At 40.8% G+C, this 25389-nt stretch overlaps 1 pseudogene; it reads right to left on the bottom strand.

The window, feature by feature from the left end:
* Window positions 1-24003: 24003 nt before the first annotated feature.
* LOC117050516 lies at window positions 24004-24108 on the bottom strand (annotated as a pseudogene).
* Between the last annotated feature and the right edge of the window lie 1281 nt (window positions 24109-25389).

Genomic DNA, 25389 nt, shown 5'->3' with positions numbered 1-25389 from the left:
AGAACTGGCCACATCTTCCAGCCACATCAGTCCCACTGTAGGATTGCTCATCAATGAATGATGTTCTGCAACTTACTGGGAACTCCTCTAGAACCTTCCTCATAGTACTGTGTCAACAAAGTGTTTGCAGAATGGCACCAATCCCAATAGTTATTTTTGTTCCAGTCTATGTTCTTCAGATCCAAACCTAAAGCTTGGATCCAAAGCTATATTTCTCAGATGTCAAAGCCAACCTCCAGTTGTAGTCTTTAGGCAATGGGAGTCCCCCTTTTTAACATTCCAATAGCTCAAGACCTGGTCCTAACTGTTCAAATTGTCTATGTTGTTTGTTCAGTCGGTATAGCATGAGACTCTTAATCTCAGGGTCATTGATTCAAGCCCCATGTTGGGCAAAAGACCCCTGCATTGCAGGGGGTGGACTAGATCATGCTCATAGTCCTTCCAACTCCACGATTCTATGAATGGGCATAGATCTTCCAAGGATAAATCCCATTCACCTCTTGTTGTAGCTCGTGTGCTCAAAAATATACATCCTGTAAGGAAAATATTGAAGCACAAACTGTTCTAGGTGATGGAGCACTGAAGATGGGGAAGGAATTGCCTTTCTTGTTTTCACAATTTAAGTAAACCTTGTAATCTCTTATTTCGAACAACAGAAAAGCAGTCAATGTTGGACGATTATTTTCTTAAAAATTGTTAAAGCAACCACAATAACAAAAGTTTTCAGAATAAAGGATGTTGTGTGGAACCTTTGCAGTTATAGATGCCATGGGCATTATCTAACCAAGAGTCTTGATATGTGTGTGTGTGGGGGGAACAGTCTTCAGACTTATTTTAGAGTTCAAAGATCTGTCAAAGATCACTTTATTGAAAAGCAATATATTGCTTGAGAGAAAAATTCAACGGAGTGTCTCGCTGCTAGGCTGATTGCCCTGATCAAACAGGTTTCTCGCAAGTTATAGTGCTGCATGGTCTGTTTAAGCAGCTATAGATAAGGAATTTAGTCAGGCTGTTACTCAGCTTATCATCTTCAACTAACCTTGTGGTTTTCTTCCTTCAGTTACATTCCAAGAATTTGCTTGCAATGACAAGTTCCAGCAACATCTCTTTTCCCTTGCTTGCTCAGGCACAGCGAGCCTGCCACTAGTGCCTTGCATACGTGATAAAGAAACAGGGGGCTACATTCTTGGATCTAATCAGGCCACAACTTTATTGATCACAGATGTAAGTACATTTGGCTCAGGCATTGCGTGATTTCCCATTCAGTCAGCCTGCCTGCTGACTGCTGATCAGAGGATCAATTCTGGGACAGGAGTGCCCTATGACTTACATAAAATAGGAACAGCCCATCAGAATTGCTGCCTTGTGGGTGTGCTACTGCCCTTAGCCCCCATCCAAGCTTGTGGATGAAAACACCTTCCCTAGGATTCCTTTAATGGGATAGCCCAATTTTCTGGAAGGGGAAGGCAAAGTCATACAACAACCATTTCCAGTAAATTACTATGGATCATACCCAATGCCTTAACCACCAGAGTTGTGACAATTGCTGTGAAGGAGGCAAAAACCTCCAGACCAGCCAATTTGCCTGGAGATAAAATTCCTTCCTGGCCCTGAATACAGCAAATGATAATTCCTTTGTAAAGTCTTAGCGAAACAACAACCTATGGAAATTAGGGTGTGGGGGCAGGAGACCAAAAGCTCACTGTAGTGCAGGGCATGGAGGTGGGTCCTTTTTATGCCAGGAGAGTGGACCCAAGTTTCCTGTTGGTCTCGCCCTCCTGGTGACACCTCCTAGTGCCCGCCTGTGATTGGTCAATATCACAGCTGGCCAATTTAAATTCCTACAGCTGGAGGGAGAGGAGAACAGCTCCATGTGGCCATTAGAAAAAAATCCAAAGAGGCCTAGCAGTGGCAGCAAGCCATGTGACACCGCAGCTGCCACCCACAATCTGGTGAATGGAACTTGGCTTGTATGCATTCAGTTCCCCTCAATTCCATTCATCACATTTCAGGGACTTTAAGCAGAAATATTTGAGGCTTGGGTTTTTAGGCTTGGGGTCTTTTACTCCTATACTATCCCGATGACACAACCACCTTGCACACAGCAGTCCAGCACCAGTGAAATTAGTAGCTGGAGGAACAATCACTGCACCACAAATGAATTCACCAGTTAGTCTCTGAACATGGTGTAAGGTGATAGTTTTGACCATGGTCCAAGTACCGGTATATTTAGGTAAATAAATCTACCACAATCTGAAATCAACTATTACTTAGAGTAGACCAATTGAAATTAATGGGCCTAAGTTGGTCGTGCCTATTCATTCCAATGGGCCTACATTGAGAATACTGGTAACTAACAATGGATAAAACCCCAAACTTTTCTGAAAGGTTATTTGTAAGGAATACATCCCTAAGGCAGCCTGCCAACCAATTCTTTTTCAATGTTTGCAAAGGTGATGTGTTAATTTTGCTTGGTTTTTAGGTTGGATAGCTATGGCTGCAATCCTATACATACATACTTACCTGTTCTCAATAGGAATTTCTTCTGATTAGACATGTCTGGTATTGCAGCATTGACATTTTCATTTTTAATCCTTTACTGTTTTGACTTTGTGCTGCAATTAAAAAGGTTTTTATGATTGCACTCTGTTTTTGGTCAGCTTCCTTGAAAGCCAGGAAATATAAATATTTAAGTATGATCTCAGCTCTCCGATTGTCATGTGAGTTGGTAGGAAAACAGAAAGAGAGATATGTGGGACAGGAAACAGAAATGTTTGAAACTATTGCACAGGTACACCTTTGATGTGAGAGAGAGAGAGAGAGAGAGAGAGAGAGAGAGAGAGAGAGAGAGAGAGAGAGATCCCCACATAGCCTAAATGACTCCACAAGCCTCTCTTTCAATGCAAGTCAATAAGGTATCTCTGAAACAAGAAGGTTTCTGTGAGAAGTCAGAAAGGGAAGCATAGGGAAAGACTGTCAGTGTATGTGAATCAGAGAAGCATGTGACAGCCTTCAAAGTGGAAGGATGTGAAATGACAGAAGACTGACGTGTTGCCTAGTTACCTTGATGCATTAGCAGTTGCTGTCAGTAAAAATGCATTATACCAAGAGAATTATACAATTAGAGTAGCAGGCGCAAGCAAAGAAGCTTACACAATCTTGCCCTCTAGTAGCATCCAAAGGAAAACATCATTCTCTCAGCACTTAACAGCTGTTTTTGGAGGGGTGATAACTCCAAGTTATGTACTGCCTCAGTTTATTTTACATTTTGTTCTACAATGTTAGATTTTATGTTAGTCTTTTATTGCAAGCCAACATTCCCAGCTTTCATCTTCGGCTCGCTTCTGTGGATATTGTCATTCCAGTAGTGCAAAGCGCTTAGCGACATTTGCTTCCAAGTGGCATAAACCCCAGAAATGATATGTTACATGAATCATATATTTTAAATGGATCAGTGAATTCCCTTCATCTCAATTTAGAAGAGGAACTGGAACCCGCCCTTCCTTATTTCCACCTTGGTGCCTGGAACACTAAATTCACAATGCTAAAAAGTGCCAGGGTCCCTGGGAAATTTCGTTTTCCCAGGGTGCCCCAGTTAATACAAAAACTCAGGTTCCCTGGAACCTATATGCCCAAGAATGCTTTGTGCCTATGGTACTGTCCTTGCAACTATTCCAGGCACCAGACAAGGAAGAAGGGGGTGTCCCAGTTCAGATTATTATATGAAATGGAAATTAATGTGAAAAACATTGTTTCCGGTAATGGCTCTTTTGCATTTGCAAATAGCTGCTTGAGACAGTACCCCAACACAAAAAAAAGAATGTGCCTAAATGTATCTGTTAAATATATCTCCCATTAACATTAACTCCCATTAATATTGATGGGCGGTTTCTATCTAAGAAATCTCTGCAGGCTGTCTTTCAGTTTAACTCCTGAGGGAAGGCCTTTAAACAAGCAGTGGACTGCTCTGAGAATAAAATCTATTTTCAGCATCTTGAGACATGTTATGGGTTTACAGTGGTACCTCGGGCTACATACGCTTCAGGTTACATACGCTTCAGTTACTCCGCTAACCCAGAAATAACGCTAAAGTGGTGCTTCAGGTTAAGAACACTTTCAGGTTAAGAACGGACCTCTTGAACAAATTAAGTACGTAACCAGAGGTACCACTGTATTTTAGAAGTGTGGATGCTTTCTGGTTTTTGCATTTCTTGCTTGAGACTGTGGTCATAGGACAATAGGCCTTCTGCTGAGTCAAGCCATTAGTCTATCTGGCTCAGTACTGGCTGTTTGGCAGTAGGGTTTCATTCAGGGACATTCCCAACACTTTCTGGGGATGCCGGGAATTGAACCTGGAACCTTCTGCATGCAAGGCAGAGGTTTGGCCACCAAGCTACCTCCCTTCCCCAACTCAAATATTGACTTTACATATGTGAATCAGGTCTACTCCTTATGACTTTTCCCACATATCCCATCCCATTTTAGCGTGCTGAGGAGAAACCATCCGATGGTGCTATTCACATTACCCTAAAAGAAGTTGGAGTTCTTATTACCAAATACACTGAAATAAATCTAATTAAGAACTCTGGCCAGAAGTTTCAACCAAAAAGATGCGTTTACTCATAAGTAAATACAAATGTGATATCAATCCTGTTAAGAAATACAGTCTTAAATGAAAAAATAGTTTCACACTGAAAATTTCCTTGAAAGTCTTTTAGAAGCCCTGACATCAGTTTCTAAAAGACTTTCAAGGAAATTTTCAGTGTGAAACTATTTTTTCATTTAAGACTGTAATTCTTAACAGGATTGATATCACATTTGTATTTACTTATGAGTAAACGCATCTTTTTGGTTGAAACTTCTGGCCAGAGTTCTTAATTAGATTTATTCACATTACCCTAGCAATTCTTTGATATTTTGCTGCAATTCCCATTTACATATAATAATTTGTATTGTTAACTTTGATTAGGCTGTGCAGCTGCTGCCGCAAATGAAAGCAATTCAGTTTTATTTTCCTTTTTTTAAACTCTCATTTTCTAAGGGACAAGCTATTGCCCATGACTGAAACATTGTTTACTTCAGAACCTGAATCCGAGCGGTTGTCGTGCACCTTCAGCTGTATCTTTGAGGGCACATCTACTTTCTGCCATCTGTTCTTTTCATGTGGTCATAAAAGATCATTTGTGAAATTTTCTTTCCTTTATGGCCTCCCAATGAATGAGTTTCTAATAGTGCTCTCTGTGAAAGTCTCCTGCTTTATGGGAATCAAAGTGAACATCTTCACTCAACTGTTTGGGAAAGGTGTAAGACACAAAAAAAACTCTCTTCATTCATCATTTTAATGATTAATATAGAATAACAACCATAACATTTAATAATTTCTTAGATGTAGTAGTAATAACAGAAGTAAAAAAAATAAATAAATCCCTAAGTAAAATGCGCAAGAGATGCTTAAACTCAGTTTTTATTTTTTATTGTCAACCAATATATTATGTTTTATTATGTTTTTGTATATGCTGGAAGCTGCCCTGAGTGGCTGGAGCAACCCAGTCAGATGGGCAAAGTACAAATAAAATAACAACAATAACAATAACATATTAACACAAAAACAGAAATTCCAATGACTCCATCCATCTTCGCTTTCAGCAACTTCTCATCTTCAACAGCTGTTTACGCTTCTAAGACATATATTCTGGACTCAAATTATAGTCTCCTGCAAACTAGTAGTTTAATTATTTGGGGTAATTTGAGGCTAGTCTGTGGCTGAACTGAAATATGAAATCCTCATCTTAAAAAAATTTTGATACTAGCTATTGATGTATCCCTTCTCTCTCTATGGTCAGAGACAGCACACCACTAAAGGCCAGCGGCTGGGAAGTACAGGAGGAGGGATTGCTGTTGCTCTCACCTTCTGCTTGCAGGCTTCTCCTGGTTGGCCACTATGAGAATAGGTTGCTGGAGTAGAGAGGCTTTGGCTTTATCTTGCAGGACTCTTGCCCAGGCAGGCGCATTATGTGACCCATGAGAGCAGCAACTAACCAGACTGTAGAACGGTGGTGGGATAAAATCAGGCCAAATCTAATTGACAGCAGCAGTCATGGTAAGGGATGGCATGACATTGTGTCCGGGTTCAGTTCACCATTCCACAAGTCCCATGTTGATGGAATGGATCTGTCAGGTTTGGACTGCCGCAAACCTGTTACATGGGAGTCGGCCAGTGTTGAACCTTGCCGTGGTGCAAGCCAAGCAAGCAAGGTCTCACTGGATGACTAGGGTGCAGATTCCAACCAGGCAGATACCCCCACCCAAGCTTGAGGTATAGGGGGCCCTATACCATGTTGATCCTGCCCAATGTCGTTTCCACCCGAATACAAACAGAGTTCTTCTGCCTAATAAAGGAAAGCTATAATTTCACTAAGGGAATGTGGGGGGGGGGGACGACGACCAACCAATTGCCAATCAGGTTGAGAGAGAAAAATTATTTCCAACCCTGTTAACCAGCGACCCAAAATTGCTCAGTGAAGGCCCTAAGGAAGCTCTCAGGGCAAAATGGCCCTGAGCTACAGGGGAATCAGCCTTATATAGGCTTTCCTCTCCTCTCCCTGTGCAAGGGCTCATGGGACAACTTTTCCCCATGAGCCCATGCAGACAGGATATGGGCAGATTGCCCAATACTTTGCTGCAATCTGTGGGCCACAGCACCACCTGGCAAAGGCATCCCGTGCTTATTGGGCATGAAATGAGGCTTCTCAGGGCCTGTCAAAGATATTTTGAAACCGGAGACATATCCCAAAATGGTGCCCTCTTCCCCTGCAGGGGAGATGGGGGCAGGGACTCTCAACATCAGGGGGACTCTCAACGGGGGGTGGGGGGTGGAGTAAGATTGACATCAGGCACTACTGGTCAGGTGGACCCTGGTGCCTGAAGCGATGATCTCATCATGCCTCATGGGTGGGCCGGCCCTGGCCCTTCTTATGTTCTTATGACAATAAGCCATGTTGCCATCACTTGAAATGTCTTTGTGTGTATTGGGAATGAACTCTGCTGTTCTGTGCTGATCACTACTATGACAGATCATAGTAACCCACAAATAATTTTGTAGCCTAGCCCAGACATGTTCATTTCCCTGCCATACTAGTTCTCTCATGTGCTGTCCCTCCAATCTCATGATAGGGCAGTGTCCAAACTTAATACACCCTTGCACCCATTCCTGATTGGAGAAATGTTTTGCCATGCGACCTGCTGTTTGTGTAGAATGACATAAAACTTTCAGCTAAAGGGACCATGTCTGCAATTTAGAGTATGTGCTGATGCACACATGGATCTCTGGAATAAGGGAACTTCTGTAGTCACTTCAGTGCCTTTGTGTCGACAGAGCTCTTGTTTCTATTGAAGTGAATGGGAAATGGTTTGCAAGAACTTGGGTGACTTGGACGTCCTTCCAAGAGTCATAGAGTTGCAGCCAAACTCTTATATCCCATGCATATTTCTAGCAAGCAAACTTTACAAGCAAAACACCATTTCGGTGGCTTTTTAAAAAATGTACTTATTTAAAAATGGGCTTTAGAAATTACTAGATTTTAAGTTTTGCCTTAAAATCACATGAACCAAGAAAAAATGGAAGGCCTCTAATGATGTTTTCATAAAATTATAGCAACTTTAAAATTAATTTCAAATGGAAAAAACTAACTCTTTTTTCCTGTTAGGGTGCACACTTCCTTTTAACAGTTATCGTTTTAGAAACATTTGCAGTTTATATGACTAATCAAGTCACTGTACAGCTGTGCTAATAGCACAGGAAGCACAGTAATTGAATAGTGATAGCAATAGTTTTCCATAAAAGGGGAAAAAACTTATATAAGGATAATATTTTAAAATAGTAATTTATATGCAAATATGTAATAAAAAGACCTGCTTCCATCTAAGAATCATGGATTATGTTCGTTCAAGCAAAGCACATGTAATAATAACAGAGCACATTTGTGATAGGTTCTGTGATGGATTTAATTTGAGAAGTGGAGAAGTTTAAGAGGCAAGCACCAATTGGTCAGCTTTTAAAGCAATTAAATGCAAGATAAGCCTGAGAAAATTTTGATCTTGGGCCTTTTTTAGATATCTGAAATACCACACAACTCACACATCATCTGAAACTGAGCACACACCATACATTTAAAGCACATTTAAAACAAACACACCGTGAATCCTGGGAATGGTAGTTTGTTAAGGGTACTGGAAATTGTGGTTCTGTGCGGGGTAAATTACAGTTCTCAGGATTCGGGTGAAGGGGGCAATGCTTTAAATGTATGCAGCCAAGCATACAACCACACAACATCCTTTCACAACCACACAACATCCTTTCGCAGCAGCTTCCAGGAATGTGAAGCAAGGGCCTGGAAGTTAACAATGCATTGTATCCAATAGTATCTTTGTACTGTTGGAGAGCACTTCTATTTCCATAAGGCAGGGCGTATGATTTTTGCTTATTTCCCCCAACATTTTGTTCTCCTCTGCTTCGTATCCTATGCTGTCCTGGAGGATCCCCCAGAAGCAGCTTTTCAGAGAGCATAGGGATGGTGAAAACCAGGTGCCCTGCTTTACAAGAGCATAGATGCTAGCTAGTACATAAGGTGTCTGGTTCTGCTGGTGCAGCAGGAATACCATGGTGTTTCTTCTGGGGGGGGGGTAGGAAGTGCAGAAAGAAGAAATGCCATGGTACACTTGCACCAGCATGACCAGGCATCTTCATCTGCCTGGACCTCTCTCACAATTGCTTCAAAGGAGACCTGCACATCTATTGTAGTGAGCTGCAGTCCAGGAATATCTCACACTTCATGTCAAGCCTACTTGCTACTTCCAGCCCTTATTTTCTAAGCAACCTGTGTTTTCTCTTGTGTTGTCTCTTGTGCTTCCATCCTACCTCTGTCTGTTTCCTTCTGACGTGAGATTCATCGAGAGAACCTCATGCACAGAGAGGTAAGGCAATGTGTCTACTGGTTGCTAATCTCATATAATATGGGGCTATATAGAAGTGGCTTTAAACCTATCTAGGAAAGGTTCATCTTCAATGCGGCAGGACTAAACAAATATGTGAGCCCATGTCAGGGGATCAGGAAGTCCTGCTGAAAAAGCAGAGTCTGGGTCACATCAATAGCTAAGGTTTTTTCCGTGTTTATTTTCCATTGCATTCTGTTTCAGAATGCAGGTCATTTGATCTTATTTTGTGTACTGGCAATATCTCTGAAATTATATATTATTACAGAGTCTACAGCTTTGACATTTTCATCAAACCAGTAATAGTCTTGCATATCTTACACAGCATATGATTTAAAAATGTTGTCCCCAGTAAAGCAGTCATCACAGACTGTTAATCATCCGTTAACAATGCAGCTATTATATTGCTGAAACTTCTCAGCAAAAAGTTCAGTAATTGTTGGTAGAAATAACATTTCAAAGGAATTGTTGATGATACGAGCAATTCAGCAACTACTGTTTCTGATTTACTTCGCCGTTACTTGTGTAGGCTGTATTTGAGCCTATCAGTTGTTGCTGATGTATGTTTCAGCACAGAGGCAGAATTATTGTGCTGCTAGTTAAAAGCATTAATTGCTCAATTTTACATTTCCTTAGTTTACTGGCATCCGCTGTTCAAATTTACACCGCCTCACTTTGAAGTTATTTTTTTTTTAAAAAAAGATTTTTTATTGTTTTATCATAGAACAAAACAGAAACAACATTAAACATACATAAACATAAGGGAAAAAAAACATAATACACAATCAACAATATAAAACACAACAATAAAATACCAAAAAAAAGAAAACTTATACAAACCTTACCAAATACTTATCTTTGTTCCTCAACTTATTTTTACTTCTTAGGGGGACTTCCCCTGGTCCCTCCTCTGTCTTCAAAAACATATATACTCTTTAGGTAGCTTCATTTCTTTTCCCATTGACTTATACTCAATATCCTAATATTCTTTAAATTTATCTAAACCAATATATTTCTTAACTTATATTCTATATCTTAACACCTTCTTATACAAATAGATCTATCACATCAAAATTTCTTCTATAACCATTATAATTATCCTTAAACTTCTAAAGCCGATTCTTTTATATATTTCTGCTCAGATATTCAAACATTCAGTTTAACATGCTGAATAACTAAATAGTCCTTAAATTTCTTCCAATCTTGCGACACCTTCTCCTCCCTCTGGTCTCGGATTCTGGCGGTCAGGTCTGCGAGCTCCATATACTCCATCAGCTTCATCTGCCATTCTTCAATTGTCGGTATCTCTTCACCCTTCCAGGTTCTTGCCAATAAAATTCTAGCCGCTGTCGTGGCATACATAAAAAATACTCTATCCTGACTGGGTATCTCTTCGTTGGTCATGCTCAAAAGAAATGCCTCTGGTTTCTTACAAAAGGTAATTTTCATTACCTTCTTAAGCTCATTATAAATCTTATCCCAGAAGGCCTTTACCCCTGAACACGACCACCACATATGATAAAAGGTACCTTTCGATGATTTACATTTCCAACACACATCCGACATTTTAGAATTCATTCTGGCTAACTTAACTGGTGTCAGATACCATCTATATATCATTTTCATTACATTTTCTCTTAAGCTATTACATGCAGTGAAGTTGATACCTTTCCGCCACAATTTCTCCCAGTCATCCATCATAATATTATGACCCACATCTTTTGCCCAGTCTATCATTGTTGATTTAACCAGTTCGTCTTTCGTATGCCACTCTAGCAACAAGTTATACATTTTGGAAAGGTTTTTAGAGTTCGATTCGATCAGTTCTGTTTCCAGTTTTGATTTTTCCACTTGAAAACCAATTTTTTTATCTAATTTAAATGTTTCATGTACCTGGTGATATTGCAGCCAGTCAGGGACTTGACTTTTGACTTGATCGTAACTTTTCAGCTTAAATGAGTCCCCTTCCTGCTGCAATATGTCCATATATCGTAACCAACTTGCAGACATGTTTGGTCTCTTATAGGCCTTGGCCTCCACTGGTGATATCCATCTAGGAGTCTTTCTCTCCAATAAGTCCTTATACCTAATCCAAACCTGATACAGAGATTTCCTGATTATGTGACTTTTAAAAGTTCTGTGGATTTTAACTTTGTCATACCAAAGGTATGCATGCCAACCAAACATGTTATCGTGTCCTTCCAAGTCCAACACATCTACATTCTCTAATTTAAACCAATCTTTCAACCAGCAAAAGGCCGCTGCTTCAAATTAAAGTCTTAAATTAACTTTGAAGTTAATCCTTTTTTAATTCAAGGAAACTTTTGGATTGCAGGCATAAGTCTTCAGTCCTATACTTATTGAGGGTAAGTTACATTGAACTCAATGGGATTTAATTCGAAGTAGACCTTAGAGCAAGCCTGGGAAACTTCATATGTAAGGACTAAGTTGTGACTAACGTATGCCCAATTTTTTATGACTTACCGGTACTTATTCATTAATAAGTAGCTTGATTTGGATTTTTTTTCTTGCTCAAGTGAATTATTGGATGCAGAGAGTGATGTGCTGAAAGCAGCAATATGATTTCCTATATTGTCATAGAATCATAGAATTGTAGAGTTGGAAGGGACCCTGAGGGTCATTGAGTTCAACCCCTTGAAATGCAGGAATCTCAGCTAAAGCATCCATGACAGATGGCCATCCAACCACTGGATTGATTTTCAAGTGTAAAGCAAAAATTAGCCTCAGCCTCATAAACTCCATAGTTTGTAGTTATTGACTGCAGCTAGCCTGTTCCTACTAGCATGTTTTCTTTTTTTCTTTTTTTAAAATGTATTTTTATTAAAGATTTTCTTGGTTTACAAAAGTATGTACAATGTCTCTCTCTCTCTCTTTTTCAAGTAACATTTTTTACAGATCAGTTTCATTTGCATGGCCAGGCGGAGTCCCCCAAACCCCGGGCAGCCCCTGTGGAAAATAACGACACGTGACAATGTTCTATGGGATTAAATTGGCCACAACTTTATTAATATTCAGGTGTAGGAAGACCTTGGCTCAGGCATTGGGCGTTTATCCTTCCCAGCCCCCCCCCCAGCCAGGCTTCTGGGTAACTTCAGGGTTATCCAGCATGAGTGGGAACTGGGCTAGCTCTGGAGAACATATGTTCAAGCAGATAGCCCCCCTCCCCATTTGCCGCCGCTGGAGGGGGACGGCAGTGACGACCTCGGGGCGTATGGTTAATGCCTCCCCCTGAGACCCCTTTAATGGGAATCCTGTTATTGATGCCACAATGGGAGTGGGGGTCACCGCTCCCCATCCCCCACCCCAATTTCGTAGATGACTAAAGGATTCCGCCCAAGGCCTGCAACCGCCAAAGTTGTGACAAATTGCTACGGGAAAGGCGAAACCTGCCAATGCAGGGAAAGTCCTTTCCGGCCCTTCAACAGCGACCTTGTCATAGCAGCACCTGCATGCCTGTGTGGCTGTGGAAAAAGGTGGTTAACCTGCAAAGTAAATGTCAATTGAAGGAGTGGAGGGTGGGGAAGCTCTGAATCCAACAGCCGCTTCCCAGGTATGACTCAGCTTCTATTGTGTGCACTGCATAATCCCTCCTTCTACCTGGCCAACCCCCCTGGCAACACCTTCCCAGCCAGGTTTTGGTGGCTGCTAGAGTAGGTGGAGTCCACAGGTATCCAACCTAGGAAAGGTGGTGCCAGGTCCAACTGCCAGGAGCTGCACCGTGATCCAAGGGGGATACTCGCGACCACACAAAAGGCGCACCCCATTTGATGTGGGGAACGTTCATTGTTGAGACATTAGGAAGAAGAGGGGGAGAGAGGGGGAGGGGAGAGAGGTGAGTGGGGGTAAGGTCGGGTGGCAATGTTTCTGTTTTACTTAATATATGTGGGGTTTTGTGTCAGTGTCGCTTGTGCAGGTTCTCTGCTATTCACTTGTGTTCCTTTGGTGGTGAGAGAGGTTGGGGTTGGCCTAGGGTGTGGTTGTTTGTTTGTGATTGGCTGTGGTGATCTTTGTTTTCATGTGTGAGTGGGGTGGGTGGGTGTTTTGGATCAGGTTAGCCATATTGATTTGTATGCTGTTGGTGGATTTTTGTCATTCTTGTTGGGCTGTGTATGTGATAAAGGGGAGCCATACCAGGATGAAGCCCTTGTGGCAAAAAATTAAAGACCTAAAGAGATGGAACAACATGAATTTCGCTCTCTCAGACAAAATAGCCATGATCCAAAATGATCGCCCTTCCAAAACTAACCTACCTATTCCAAACCCTCCCAATCTGGATTCCCCCAACCCAACTCCGCAGATGGCAGAGATAACTACACTTTTATCTTCTCACATAAAAAACCAAGAATAAGCACCAAATGCCTACTAGCATGTTTTCATGTGCGCAGATCAGTACAGATGTAGAACCTTGTTTCTGTCTACACCATGCATGGTTCATGGTGGCTGCCCTTGGCAGTTCTGTGGTGTGCTGCACAGTGTTCAATCAGCATCAACTCTATGGATTAAGCCCTGGTTGTTTAATGTAAATATTCTAGCCAATATATCTCTGTGGATAGTACCTTCATGTGTGCATAGAGTCCTAGTCAGCAGTCTTCATGTGGGTCTCTCCTTTGAGGTCACAGCATTAGTTAATTGTCTAATTTACCAAAGGATGCATCTCTAATACAAAACTTGCAATTCACAGGTGTGCTTCAGTGCAGCAGCAGTAATGCTCTTGTTTTCTTTTTCTTTTCTTTTTTGACTGTCCACATCTCTCTGGGTGAAACATGAATTGGAACCATCCGAGATAAGAAGGATTCTGCTGTGATCATAGAATAATTTAAATCGATAAATATCAGCACAATGCGATTTTTCACTATCAGACTCCCTTAATGTTTGCTTGGAAATGTGTCTGTATCTTGTCAGCTTTATTTTTAATCACAGCATGAAGAATAATTTTAAAATCTACTATTTGACAGCTATAGATATGAATCTATTACTCAATCTGAGCCTTTGGAATGGGATCGACTGTGCATCTAAATAAATGAAGGCAGAAATACAAGTGCACAAAAGCTAAACCATGAAATAATGACAAGGAAAAGTCACCTCATGCTGACATTTTTTGCCACCCTAAAGTACTTTATGAGCACATCTGTATTAGATCAGGGCACAGACAAGTGACAAGATGCCACACCTCCCTTTCATTAGAAACCCATGCATCAGGGATCTCATTGGAGTTCACACTATTGTGCAGGTAGGAACGTGCAAACCTGTGTTTGTTGCCACTCTTGGACAAGCCACTGCTGCATGTATGAGTCTCTGGACTTTAGTAAATAAACCCAGAAATTAATTTCAGAATTAAAAATACATGGTGGCATCTAGAGGTGGTGTCCTTATTGTGCAATGGACTTCTGGTTGCACAAATTGGAGTTACCATTTCTCCCCTGACCTCACCTATAAAGCAGATTGCAGGACTCAGTGGACTCTATGGGCAGGAAAGAAGGGGTATTGTTGCATCTCACCCATAACAATCCAGTAAAATAATTTGTATGTTCAGTCCTTTCAAAAGCCCTTCCCTGTGTTGCAAGGCATTATTAATAATATGTATTGCCCACAATATTTCCCCTAGAACTGTAGACTTCTCTTGATTAGGCTAAATTGTTTGGCTTAAATAGCACAAATTTATTCATTGGCTCAGTATCTCAAGCAACATTTTGCTGCTCGAAAATTGGCATTGATATTGCCCATTGGCTTTGATAATGAAATTGTACACCTGTTCAAAAATAAGCACCAGATTGTTAATGATTCTTGGCCCTCTTGCTGTCGGTTATTTTCCAACAATATTTCTTTCCAAATTAGTGGTGCGTTTTTGTGTTTGTCAAGAAATGTGAGACAAACAGCTCCAAGAGTTCACATGTAACATCTGAGTTAATCCAGATTCACCTACATCTAAAACTGTAACAATGGAGGAGTGATGTTTTGACAAGATTGTTGTTTAATGTTTAAATAAGCTTTCGTTAAATAATGAGCTCATTAAAAATTCAAGAATCCACTTCATAGGAAATACATTTTATTAAGAATATGAAATTCAGGATTAGTTATTTGAATAATTGTAAAACCTTTAGGGTATCCCAGACCCACTTCTCAAACATGATTCTCCAATCTTTCCCTTCTACTACAGTTACATTATGAAGAAAGATGTTTATTCAATTAATGTTTTTATATCCCACCCTTCATCCAAATATATCTCAGGCAGGGTCGAGGGATCACAATAAGAATTTATAGCAAAATACAATCACATTATTAAAGTAGTACAAAATACGCATGCAAAACAAGAAACACTTTCCAAATTCCCCAGAATTGTCTGAGTATGTGTAGAAGTCCCGTACCGTGCCCAATAAGCACAGGACGCCTTTGCCTGGCAGTGCTGTGGCCCATAGATTGCACCAAAATACTGGGCAAGGTTTTGCCCAGTATCTTCTCTGTGTGATGGGTGCATAGGGAAAAGTTTGAGCCCTTGCTGCAGAGTGGAGGGGAAGCCTATATAAGGCTGCTTCCCCTGGAGCTCACACTGGCGGAGGAACAGGGGGGGGCATGGGGAGCTCACCGCCCCCAGCACCATTGGGGAGGGGGGGTTCCATTGTGGCCGCGTATAGGATCAGTGACTAACTGAAGATAAATTGTGTGCTTTGTATGATTTATATATAAAATATCTTCCATCTTATTCTTTGCTGTCAGTAACAGCATCAAGAATGATTAAACGTGTCTAGTAAACCCAGACAACATAAAAATAAATGAAGAAAACTCAGCACGACAAAGTTATATTTCCAGAAAGACTGCTGTCTCTCCCATCCCAGAAAAAAGGTACAATAGACTTTTTAATGGATGAGGAAGCTTTTCATCTCCACATCTTATTGGCTGAATGGAAATATAGGGTGGTCCTCTTGGATAGTATTTATAAAATAGCCTCTTGCTTGATGTACCTTGCTGTTGAGCTGGACTCTGTGTCATGTATTTCTCACCTTCATTTGGATAAGTACTGAAGGATCTCCTAATTAGGATGCTCACTCTAAACAAATGTACCTTCAGGCAGATAGGACATCTCAATTTTGCATGCATGGTAATTTCCCCAGCCAAGACCCTCTGCACCTGAGTGGCTTACTCGCAGGCATGGCAGCCCCTTGCTAACACATAAGAAACCAGAACAGGGAATGGAAATGCTGACCTTGGAATCCAGCATTGGCACACTTGCTGCCAGGAAGTGTTCCAGCAGAACAGTAAAACAGTTAACTAAGATATGGATCCCAACAATGTTAAAAAGGGTTCATCACAGTCATTTTCACTAAGGATCAGTTTATTATCAACACTCTGGGCAAGACTGACAAGGCTGAAATTTGGCAGGATTCACACCTCTGGAAAGGGCAAACTTGTTTGTAAATTTCATCCAACTGTAACCAGAAATAATAATAAAAAAGGTTAGAGATCTCCTTATTTAGAGGGGAGGGAAGGGCAGGTTCACAATTTAGAGTTCTCGAACAGAAAAGCCCCCATGTTTATCTGCCAGCAATTTGTCAGGCTTTAATCTATATTTCACCCATTTCTGTCAAAGGGAAAAAATGATTCTGAATCCATTTCCTTCCATCCACCCCCATTCACTAATGGGAACTCTCTAGTGCCATCAGGAGATTGACAGATGGGCAGCCACACCCATGGGAAATGGATAAGATCAGCATCTTGCCCAGTGGCCAGATCCAGTTCCTCACCCCTGATGTACACAGAGAGACAGCAATTTTCTAGAATCTCAGACAGGTGTCCCCCCCCCAATGTCTTATGTGGAGATGCCAGGGATTGAACCTGTGACCTGTCGCATATGACAGAGCCATGGTCCCTTACTAATAGGGCCACCAACTTTCTAAAATATAGCAATAATGCTTCCAGAATGATGCTACATCATGACATAATGCAGTTCACTAGTTCACCAACAGCAGTGATGTTGCTGCTTGAAACTGTGGTCCATCTGTACTTTAAAAAAAGAAGAAGAAAGAGGCACTACTGGAATTAAGTCCCAGGAAGCCCCCAGCTTCAAAATAAAAAGGCATTCATTATTATTATTTTTTACACTTTTCAGGAAGTGAAAAGTTGTAGCAGGACTGTAGCCTAAGAATCAGTCCTGAGCAGACTTCCTCAACCTTGACCCTCCAGGTGTTTGTGGCCTGCAACTCCCATGATCCCTAGCTAGCAGGACCAGTGGTCAGGGATGATGGGAATTGTAGTCTCAAAACATCTGGAGGGCCGAGGATGAAGAAACCTGGTCCTGAGTCTTGCTTAGATTGATCTGTCACTAACTACAAATACCATTTGTGGGATGATAAATGAAATTATTAGCACTGGTAATTAAACTGGCATCTCTTTACCATTGCTGCTAAATAGTGTGATAATTAAGGAAAATTATGCTTCCTAAAAGTTATTTTAAATGTTTCCAGTAGAGAAAGGAAGGAAGGTATCTCCATCAAACATTTTTAGGAAAGCAGTGCCTGTGTGTTTATATGCATTTCAAAGAAATAAATATGAGAATCACAGACTTAGCAGTTACTCTGGAAGTCACCTAGACCTGCTCAGAACAGGAATCTTGCATCTGCTTAAATGCCTCCAGAAAAGGTATTTTAGATGGCCCATTCCCCCACATCAGAACTGCTTAGCTGATCTTGGCACATGCAAGTACTAGTAGCAGCAATAAATCTATCAGCACACAGGCCTTTTGACAGACAACTTATCATCTCTCTTTCTGTATCATTAAAGTCTTTTTCTTTATTCAGTTAAATCTATTGCAAGTACTTACTATGTTTTAACATTTGATTCATATTTCACCCAGGAGGCCACCTTCCCGGTAGCTTTTCTTATTCATATGATGATGAAGGAAAGTGAATCCTTATGCTTCTCTCCAGAATCACCAAAATAAAATTCTTTCTTCCCCAAAATATAGTCTAATAACAAACTTTTTATTCAAGTGTGGATCCCCCCCCCACAACCAAAATGGCACCATCCACACACGGGTGCATCAGCCCAAGTGGCGTCAGCAGGGTCAAGAAAACCGCAATATCTATAGAAAGCCTGATGCTGGAGGAATAGATTCCAATGAGAACTCATGAGCATGCTCAACAAGCACAGAATGCAGATAATGGTAGAGGGCACATGAAATGGAATGTCCTGGAAAAGCCACAACAAGTTGGAACCTTAAAACAGGGCCATTTTGTTTCTCGCTCCCCTTGACTTCTAGCAAACTACCAACCTGTTTTTGTTGTGAACCTTTCAGAAATGGCTATTGTTTTGCTATTTTCTACTTATCATATAATGAAAAAATGAACAAACCCAGAATTAATTTGAAACCATTCCTTCATAAGTATCCTGATATGTACATGAAGAAACAGAAAGATAAAGACGGATGTTTTATTGGTTCTAGAAAATAAAATATTAATGATCATTATCACCTTTTCTTTTCTTTAAAAAAAATTCCTACACACTTCAGGGGCATCGAGAACTAATGAAGGAAGTCCTTGCCATAGGCTGCACCCAACCAAGTTTTACATAGATTAGACACATTGAGATTAATGGATCCAAATTAGTCAGGTTTGTTAATTTCAATGGGTCTTCTCTGAGTAGAACTTGAATTCTCCCTATGGTTTCCATCCGTATGTTTGAATCTGAGTTCAGCAAATGGTTGTTGATTTTGTCTGGAGGATCAAGCACTAAGACATTAAAGAAATTAATAATGCCATAGCAACTGACAGTGGAGTCATATACATGTATGTATATTCAGGTGTAAATAATATTGTGTTCAATGGACCCTTACTCCCATGTAACTTTTTTTAGTTGAACTTAGGTTCTATTGAAATCAGTGGGACAAGTTAGTCATGACTCCCACCTCATCTATATCAATGGAATCTAGCTTCAGCTAATATTCTGGATCCTTTAAAGACCTAAATAAAACAGAACCAGGATACCTGAAAGGCATATTTCCTCATATGATGCTGCCTATCTTCTCAGGACAGCTGAAGAAACACTTCTGCATCTTCCACTGTTGTCAGAACTGGTTGGAGCAGAGGAAACGAGCATTCTTGGTTGTGGCATCAAAGATGTGGAATGCCCTGCTCTGAGAGATTCAGCTAACCCAGAAAACCCCCTTCCAGTCTTCAGCCACCACCTGAAAATGATTTATTTCAGCATACATGATGCCTGCATCATCTGCTCCTGCTGGAATTGTAAAAATTGCTGCTATAGCTTATATTATATATTCGCTATTGTTTTTAAATTCATGATGTTGACTGCCTTGAGCACCTCACTAAATAACTAAATAAATACTAATATGTTGCTCAGGGGGGCTGGATCTGTCAGATGTTTGTTTGTGTTCAGTCAAATTTGCTCGTTAGAAAAGCCAGTTGAACAATGATAAATTAGCATTGCATTTTTGTTGCAGTGATACAGATGGCATCTTTGAATGCTCAGCAAGTTGAGAAAATTCAGATCACACTTCTGGTTTCAGATTCTTTTGGGAAGGGGAATAAAAGATATGCATCTCATATGAAAGGGATGACCCTTAAAATTGCCACACCACTTTAGCTAAGACTGGAGTTTTGTTTTCATATTAGGTTGAGAAAGATTAACAGAATAAAGGCAAGAAGAGAAGACTTGTGTTCATGTTTAATTGTCTTGTGAAGGAGGAAGAGCCACAGCTCAGTGGTAGAGCATCTGTATGAAGAATGTCCCAGGTCCAATCACTAGCTTCTTTACCTGTGACTGGGAGAGAACTCTGTCTGCAATCTTTGAGAGCTGCTGCCAATAAGTGTAGACAATACTGAGCTAGATAGACTAATGGACTGATTCCTATGTTCCTACATATGTTACAACCACAGTGATGGGAGGGATGTTGTCGGTTATAGTACATAAAAAGTTACCTAGAGGCAAGCAGTAGAGTTATAAGAACTATCAATAATACATTGTTGTATGTAGCTCCTGAGGATTTATATGTTGTTTAGTACCAGCAAAACTCTTAGCAAGACAGAGGATATTTAAATATATTATGTAGGATTACTGCCAAACAGCTGAACTCTCTGCTCACCTTTCTCTGCACCTTGAGGATTTGGTGCACTGTGTTGATTTTCTCCCACACAAAAATTGCAGTTATCCTTGTTAGAAAAAAAATAAATCAATCCGCTTCAGCAGTACTGAAAACAGGAATCTAAAAAAGTGCATTGCCCCCTTCCACTTTTACTGTTGAAGACTGATACACACCCCACAAAATCCCACAAACATTGGTTGACAACAGCAGAAAAAGTATTTCGAAGCTTCTAGAAAGATTTTACATTATGCAGGCAACTTAGGAGCAAGGAGGGGAAGTTATGCCTAGAGCATCCTTCCCCAACCTGATTCCCCCTCCAGAAGTTTTACTACAACTCCCATAAGCCCCAGTCATCATGTGCTAGCTGAAGATGATAGGGATTGTAGTCCAAAACATCTGAAGGGCATCAGGTTGGGGAAGGCAGTTCTAGAGGAAAGACCAAGTGTACATTCAACAAATCCAAAGGGATCAGCATGAAAATTGATTTCCCCATCCCCCTAAATTAAAATAAAATTATGGTTTAATACTATCGCTTCCCCTCTATTTTTCTTTCAGTTCAAACATCTGTATTATTACAGGTCAACAAAAAAAAACAATCCTTTTTAGTACTGAGTGCTTCTCTGGCTACCTGCCAAATGCCCAAAGCTCATATGCAATTTGCATATAAATGTTCATTAGGGTTTAATCAGGAAAATGCACACAGGTTTTCTGTTTATTAACTTCTATAAAGAACAAACAAAACTGCACCAAACACACAGAAAGACAAATTATGTTTGAAAAGAATCAGGAGGCATTTTCACTGGAGATAGACAAACCACACACTCATGTCATTTGGTGTAAGCGCAAAAGACATGAAAAGGTGTTGCAAATGACAGCACCATTCAAAAAGTGATTTTTATTAGTTTTCAGGGCACGGAAATATTATCGTTCTGCCTGTTATATGCCCATATTTCTTACATCTGCACCACCATGTAATAACCTTTTGTTGCTCAGGTTGCTGTTCAGTTATCAGACTATAGTCCTTCTTTTACTGTGCAGAGAAAGGGTTGGAATGGCACAACTGAGTATCTAAATAGGCCTTTTGGCTCATTCATTTTCCATGTCTCAAATGAGGAGGGAGGGTGCTAACAAGAATACTATACTTTTTTCATCTTTGTCTCAAAAAAACAAAATGCTACATCTCTTGAGCTGCTTCAACAAATGTTTTTAATGAGACCCTCTAGTCCAGGGGTCCCCAAACTAAGGCCTGGGGGCCGAATGTGGCCCATTGCCTTCTAAATGTGGCCCGCGGGTGGTCCTTTTATTTAAAATGCTTCTCTGGGTTATTTGTGGGGCATAGGAATTCGTGTTGTTGTTTTTTTCAAAATATAGTCCGGCCCCCCCACAAGGTCTGAGGGACAGTGGACCGGCCCCCTGCTGAAAAAGTTTGCTTACCCCTGCTCTAGTCTTCCAACACTGCAGAAGAAGTAAGAAAAAAGCATGGCTTCTACATATATTCACACCTTTTGTTTATTGTGTTCATTTCATAAAATTTGTAGACCGCTTGATTGTAAAAACAACCTCCAAGCAGATTAAATGAAAAAATATGTTAAGGCAGATTAACCTAAAAACACTCTTTCCTGTATTTCACTACACAATCATGCCAATCAGCTGATGAGGTCCCCTGGGTCACTCCACAACCTATGGGAGTACGATTATCGGCTGCTAGAGTTGGCATCAGAGACATCTTGGAGACACTGGAGGAGTAAACCTTCAAAGGTGAAGTCAAACCACTAGAGAGTTACAGCTCCTGCTGTGACTATAGAGATTGAGACAGGAAAGACATGTTTTGTTGCATCTGGGGCGGATGAAGGTGTCCAGTTGTGCTGTTGCAGGTGCACCATGGTGTTTCTTCTCTCTGTGCTCCTCCCAGTGGCCATCCCTCCTGTGGTTGTTGTCATGGATGCATGACCTGACTGTCTGTCTCCAGGAACCGTGGTCATCTGCAAGGAATTCGCACATGGCGGGGTTGATGTTGCCAGGCTTCATGTAATGTTCACAGAAATATTTGCACTGCAGAGTTGGTCTGCCAATAGGCCTGGTGCTTGAAGTCAGCTCCCTATAGAGCATTCTGTGAGCATGACTAAGCCAGTGTAGATGTTGCTGAGATAGAAGTGCAAACACATAATGGGAATGTGGGCTTGGGAGAGCATATCATTGTTTGAGACTCTTTCCTGCTATCTGATGACCAAATCCTTTCTGATGCAGCGCATGTGGAAGGTGTTGAGGCTTCACTCCTGATGGTTGTAAGTTGCCCATGACTCAGTTCCATAAAGTAGTGTGCTCAACACACAAGCCTGGTAGACCTTCATCTTGCTATTGGACATCACATTCTCCCATACCCTTTTGGAAAGGCGAGCCATTGACAGAGCTGCCGTGCCAATACACTTGTGCAGCTCAGTGTCAATGGAGAGATTACTGGTTATGGTGAAACCCAGGTAGACAAAATCGTCCACCACCACAATTGTGTGGTCACCAATGTTGATGCGTGTAGTGCTGGTGACAACCTGACTCAGGATGTTGGCCTTTGTTACGCTGATGCTAAGGCTAAACTGCCTGCAAAATGGTTGAATCTAGCAGTGACTAGAGGGAGGGCCTTTTCTGCAGTGGCACCCATAGTAAGGAACCACCTTCTCTCTGTGCTTGCTACATTAATGATCTTTAGGCATCATTTGAAAATATATTTGTGCTCCCAGACCTTCATTGGCACTCAATCTCCGTAGATTATGATTTTAATTCTAGACTTGTTTTTCAGTTGTTTTTTCTTCCTATGTATATTTTAATGTTTAGAGATGTGTGTTATTATTGTTGTTGTACACTGTCTCAAGGACTTGAAATGGGAGGCATTAAAAATGGTTTTTCAATTAATAAAAACTTATTGAAAGTACAAAACGAGTTTATTTCACTGCAGCAGAGACAAACCCTATTGGTGTTCAAATAACAATATGAAAAGGAGCTTGTGAGCTTGAAAGAAGGTTTCAATTGCCAGACAGTAAAATGGTTCAAGACCCATTTGGCACGTGCATTGACTCAGAAAAAGGATCCTAACACACACACACACACACACACACACACACACACACACACACACACCAATCTACAACTAGATATTGCTGAGATTTCAAGCAGGAGCTTTTCAACATAAGAACACTAAAGTAATTCTGTTGAGTATTTTCAAAATGATCTCTGAATAAATGGCTGTTCAACCAAGTGTTTTTCTGACCAGAGTGCCAGATACAAACCCAGAGGCAATTCAAAGGGTGGCTTCATAATCACTTGTGATTTTTGCCAAAGAGACAGATGCTATTTCTGGAAGTGCCTCTTTTCAGAAGGTAGCATCTGGTTCTCTTTCATTCTTGGTAAAAACACATGGGTTGAGGAAATTGTATTGGTTTCTTCTCCTTTTCAGCCATCTTAATGTTACAGTTATGGAGCTGGCCAAGAGCCATCATCAGTCTAACTTCTGCTTCCGACAGAACACCCTATCCTAAAGTACCTGCTGAATATCCTTGGGCACTTGGCAGAGTTTCCCAATAAACTGTCTTAAGCAATTTTATCTTTATCCTAATACACACACTCTCTCTATTTATCTCTATGACCATTTCATAAATTCTTCCTCCAGTTTCGTCTCCCCTGCCACCTTGAAAATTAATATGCTGTCAGCAACTATATCAGAAACCTAGGAAGTGCCCTACTGAGTTTCAGTAATAGTACCTCATGGACACTTCTTGGGTGATATCCAGCTAAATAATTGCATGAATGGAACAACTTCTTGTGCAACAGGATGCTCCCTTCTATCCATGCCCAGCACAATGCCTAGATCTGCTCTGGAGGGTCAGAGGAACCCCCAAAACAGAATCAAGGGGTGCCCAGAGAGAGGAGAGGAAGTCATTCCAGTCACATAATTGTTTAACTGATAAGAACTGATACCACACTTGATCTCAGCCAAAAGGCCAAGAAGCCACAATTATTTAGTTGAGTACCACCCCATATATTTGGACATCCATTTTTGTCTTACCCTGTTAATGCATTAGTTCAGTGAAGAGTGACAGTAGTGTGCCTTCACTGAACTACCAGTACCTAGTCTGAAAATGGAAAGGGTCAATTGTGGTGGGTAGAGTCTGCAATAATCAATAGTGTTCAATGCTTCCAGTAAGGATAAAAATAGGTTACAATTTACTGCTAAAGTAAAAGAATAAAAGAAACTACTAGACATCCTATTAGATTCTCATGAACATCATTAAAATCAAAGAAAGTCTATCTGCTTCCAAACCCAACAAAAATATATGAGATTATAGTGTCTGACTCTGGTTCAGATTAGAACTTGCTGCCCCACACCTGGATCCTCACAGCCATGCCTCATATGAATGTTCTGATGAACTCTGGAGATCAAGACCTACTAACTGTTCCACCAAATGTGATACAAGGTCGTTCGCTCACCTCCTTGGGAGATTCTTAATCAGCTATCTAAAATAACATGCTAGGTCATACTCGCTGAAATATGGACCACACTGCTTTAAGGAAGTCTGGGGCACACGTATAAGACTTGCCCACACTGGGCCTCCAGTCACGTGGACTTCCAGATCTGTGCTATGGAAGCAAATACACTGATCCACAAGTTTTGATGCAATAAACAAAGAGAGAGTAGCTAACCCTCAGGGAATGATTTTTTGGGAGCTGTTAGAAGGTTAACAAATTATCAATTGCTTATTACTGGCTAGGCAGGGAGCTCCATTTGGATGTTTTGCCTCAAGAGCAAAAACATTTTTATTTTCAGTTTTTTCATCCAGTGCCTTCTGTGTTCTGTATATGTTTTCAAATAGCAAGGTTTGTTGGATGGAGGTAACTTTGTCAAAATATTCAGTCTCAATCTAGTCCCTCATCCAGTCCATTATGATGGCCAGGCATCAATTTCTGACTTGCATAGCTTCATCTGACTCAGATGATTAAAGAAACATTGCTGGGTGTCATCAGCATACTGATTGCATCCAACTCTATATTGGCATTGGATTGTAGTTTGTGGCTGTGTAGATCAGAAAAAAAAGAACAAGCAGAAGGCAGGTAACATGTCCATGGGTTGCGGCAGAAATAGGCTGGCCTTACACTGCTAGTGGGCTTTTGGCCGGGTCATATCAATAGCCAACTCCTACTTTGGCCCATTCCCACACGGCTGAGTTGCTATAGAGTTCTTTGTTAATAATCACTAAAATGGTCACTAGTTTACCCAATACCTCTGTTTCACCAAG

The sequence above is a fragment of the Lacerta agilis genome, chromosome 7 (genome assembly GCF_009819535.1).
Source record: "Lacerta agilis isolate rLacAgi1 chromosome 7, rLacAgi1.pri, whole genome shotgun sequence".
In the NCBI taxonomy this organism is placed as follows: Eukaryota; Metazoa; Chordata; class Lepidosauria; order Squamata; family Lacertidae; genus Lacerta; species Lacerta agilis.
Note: the sequence above shows the minus strand (reverse complement) of the source record. Positions and strands in the feature narration are given on the sequence as shown.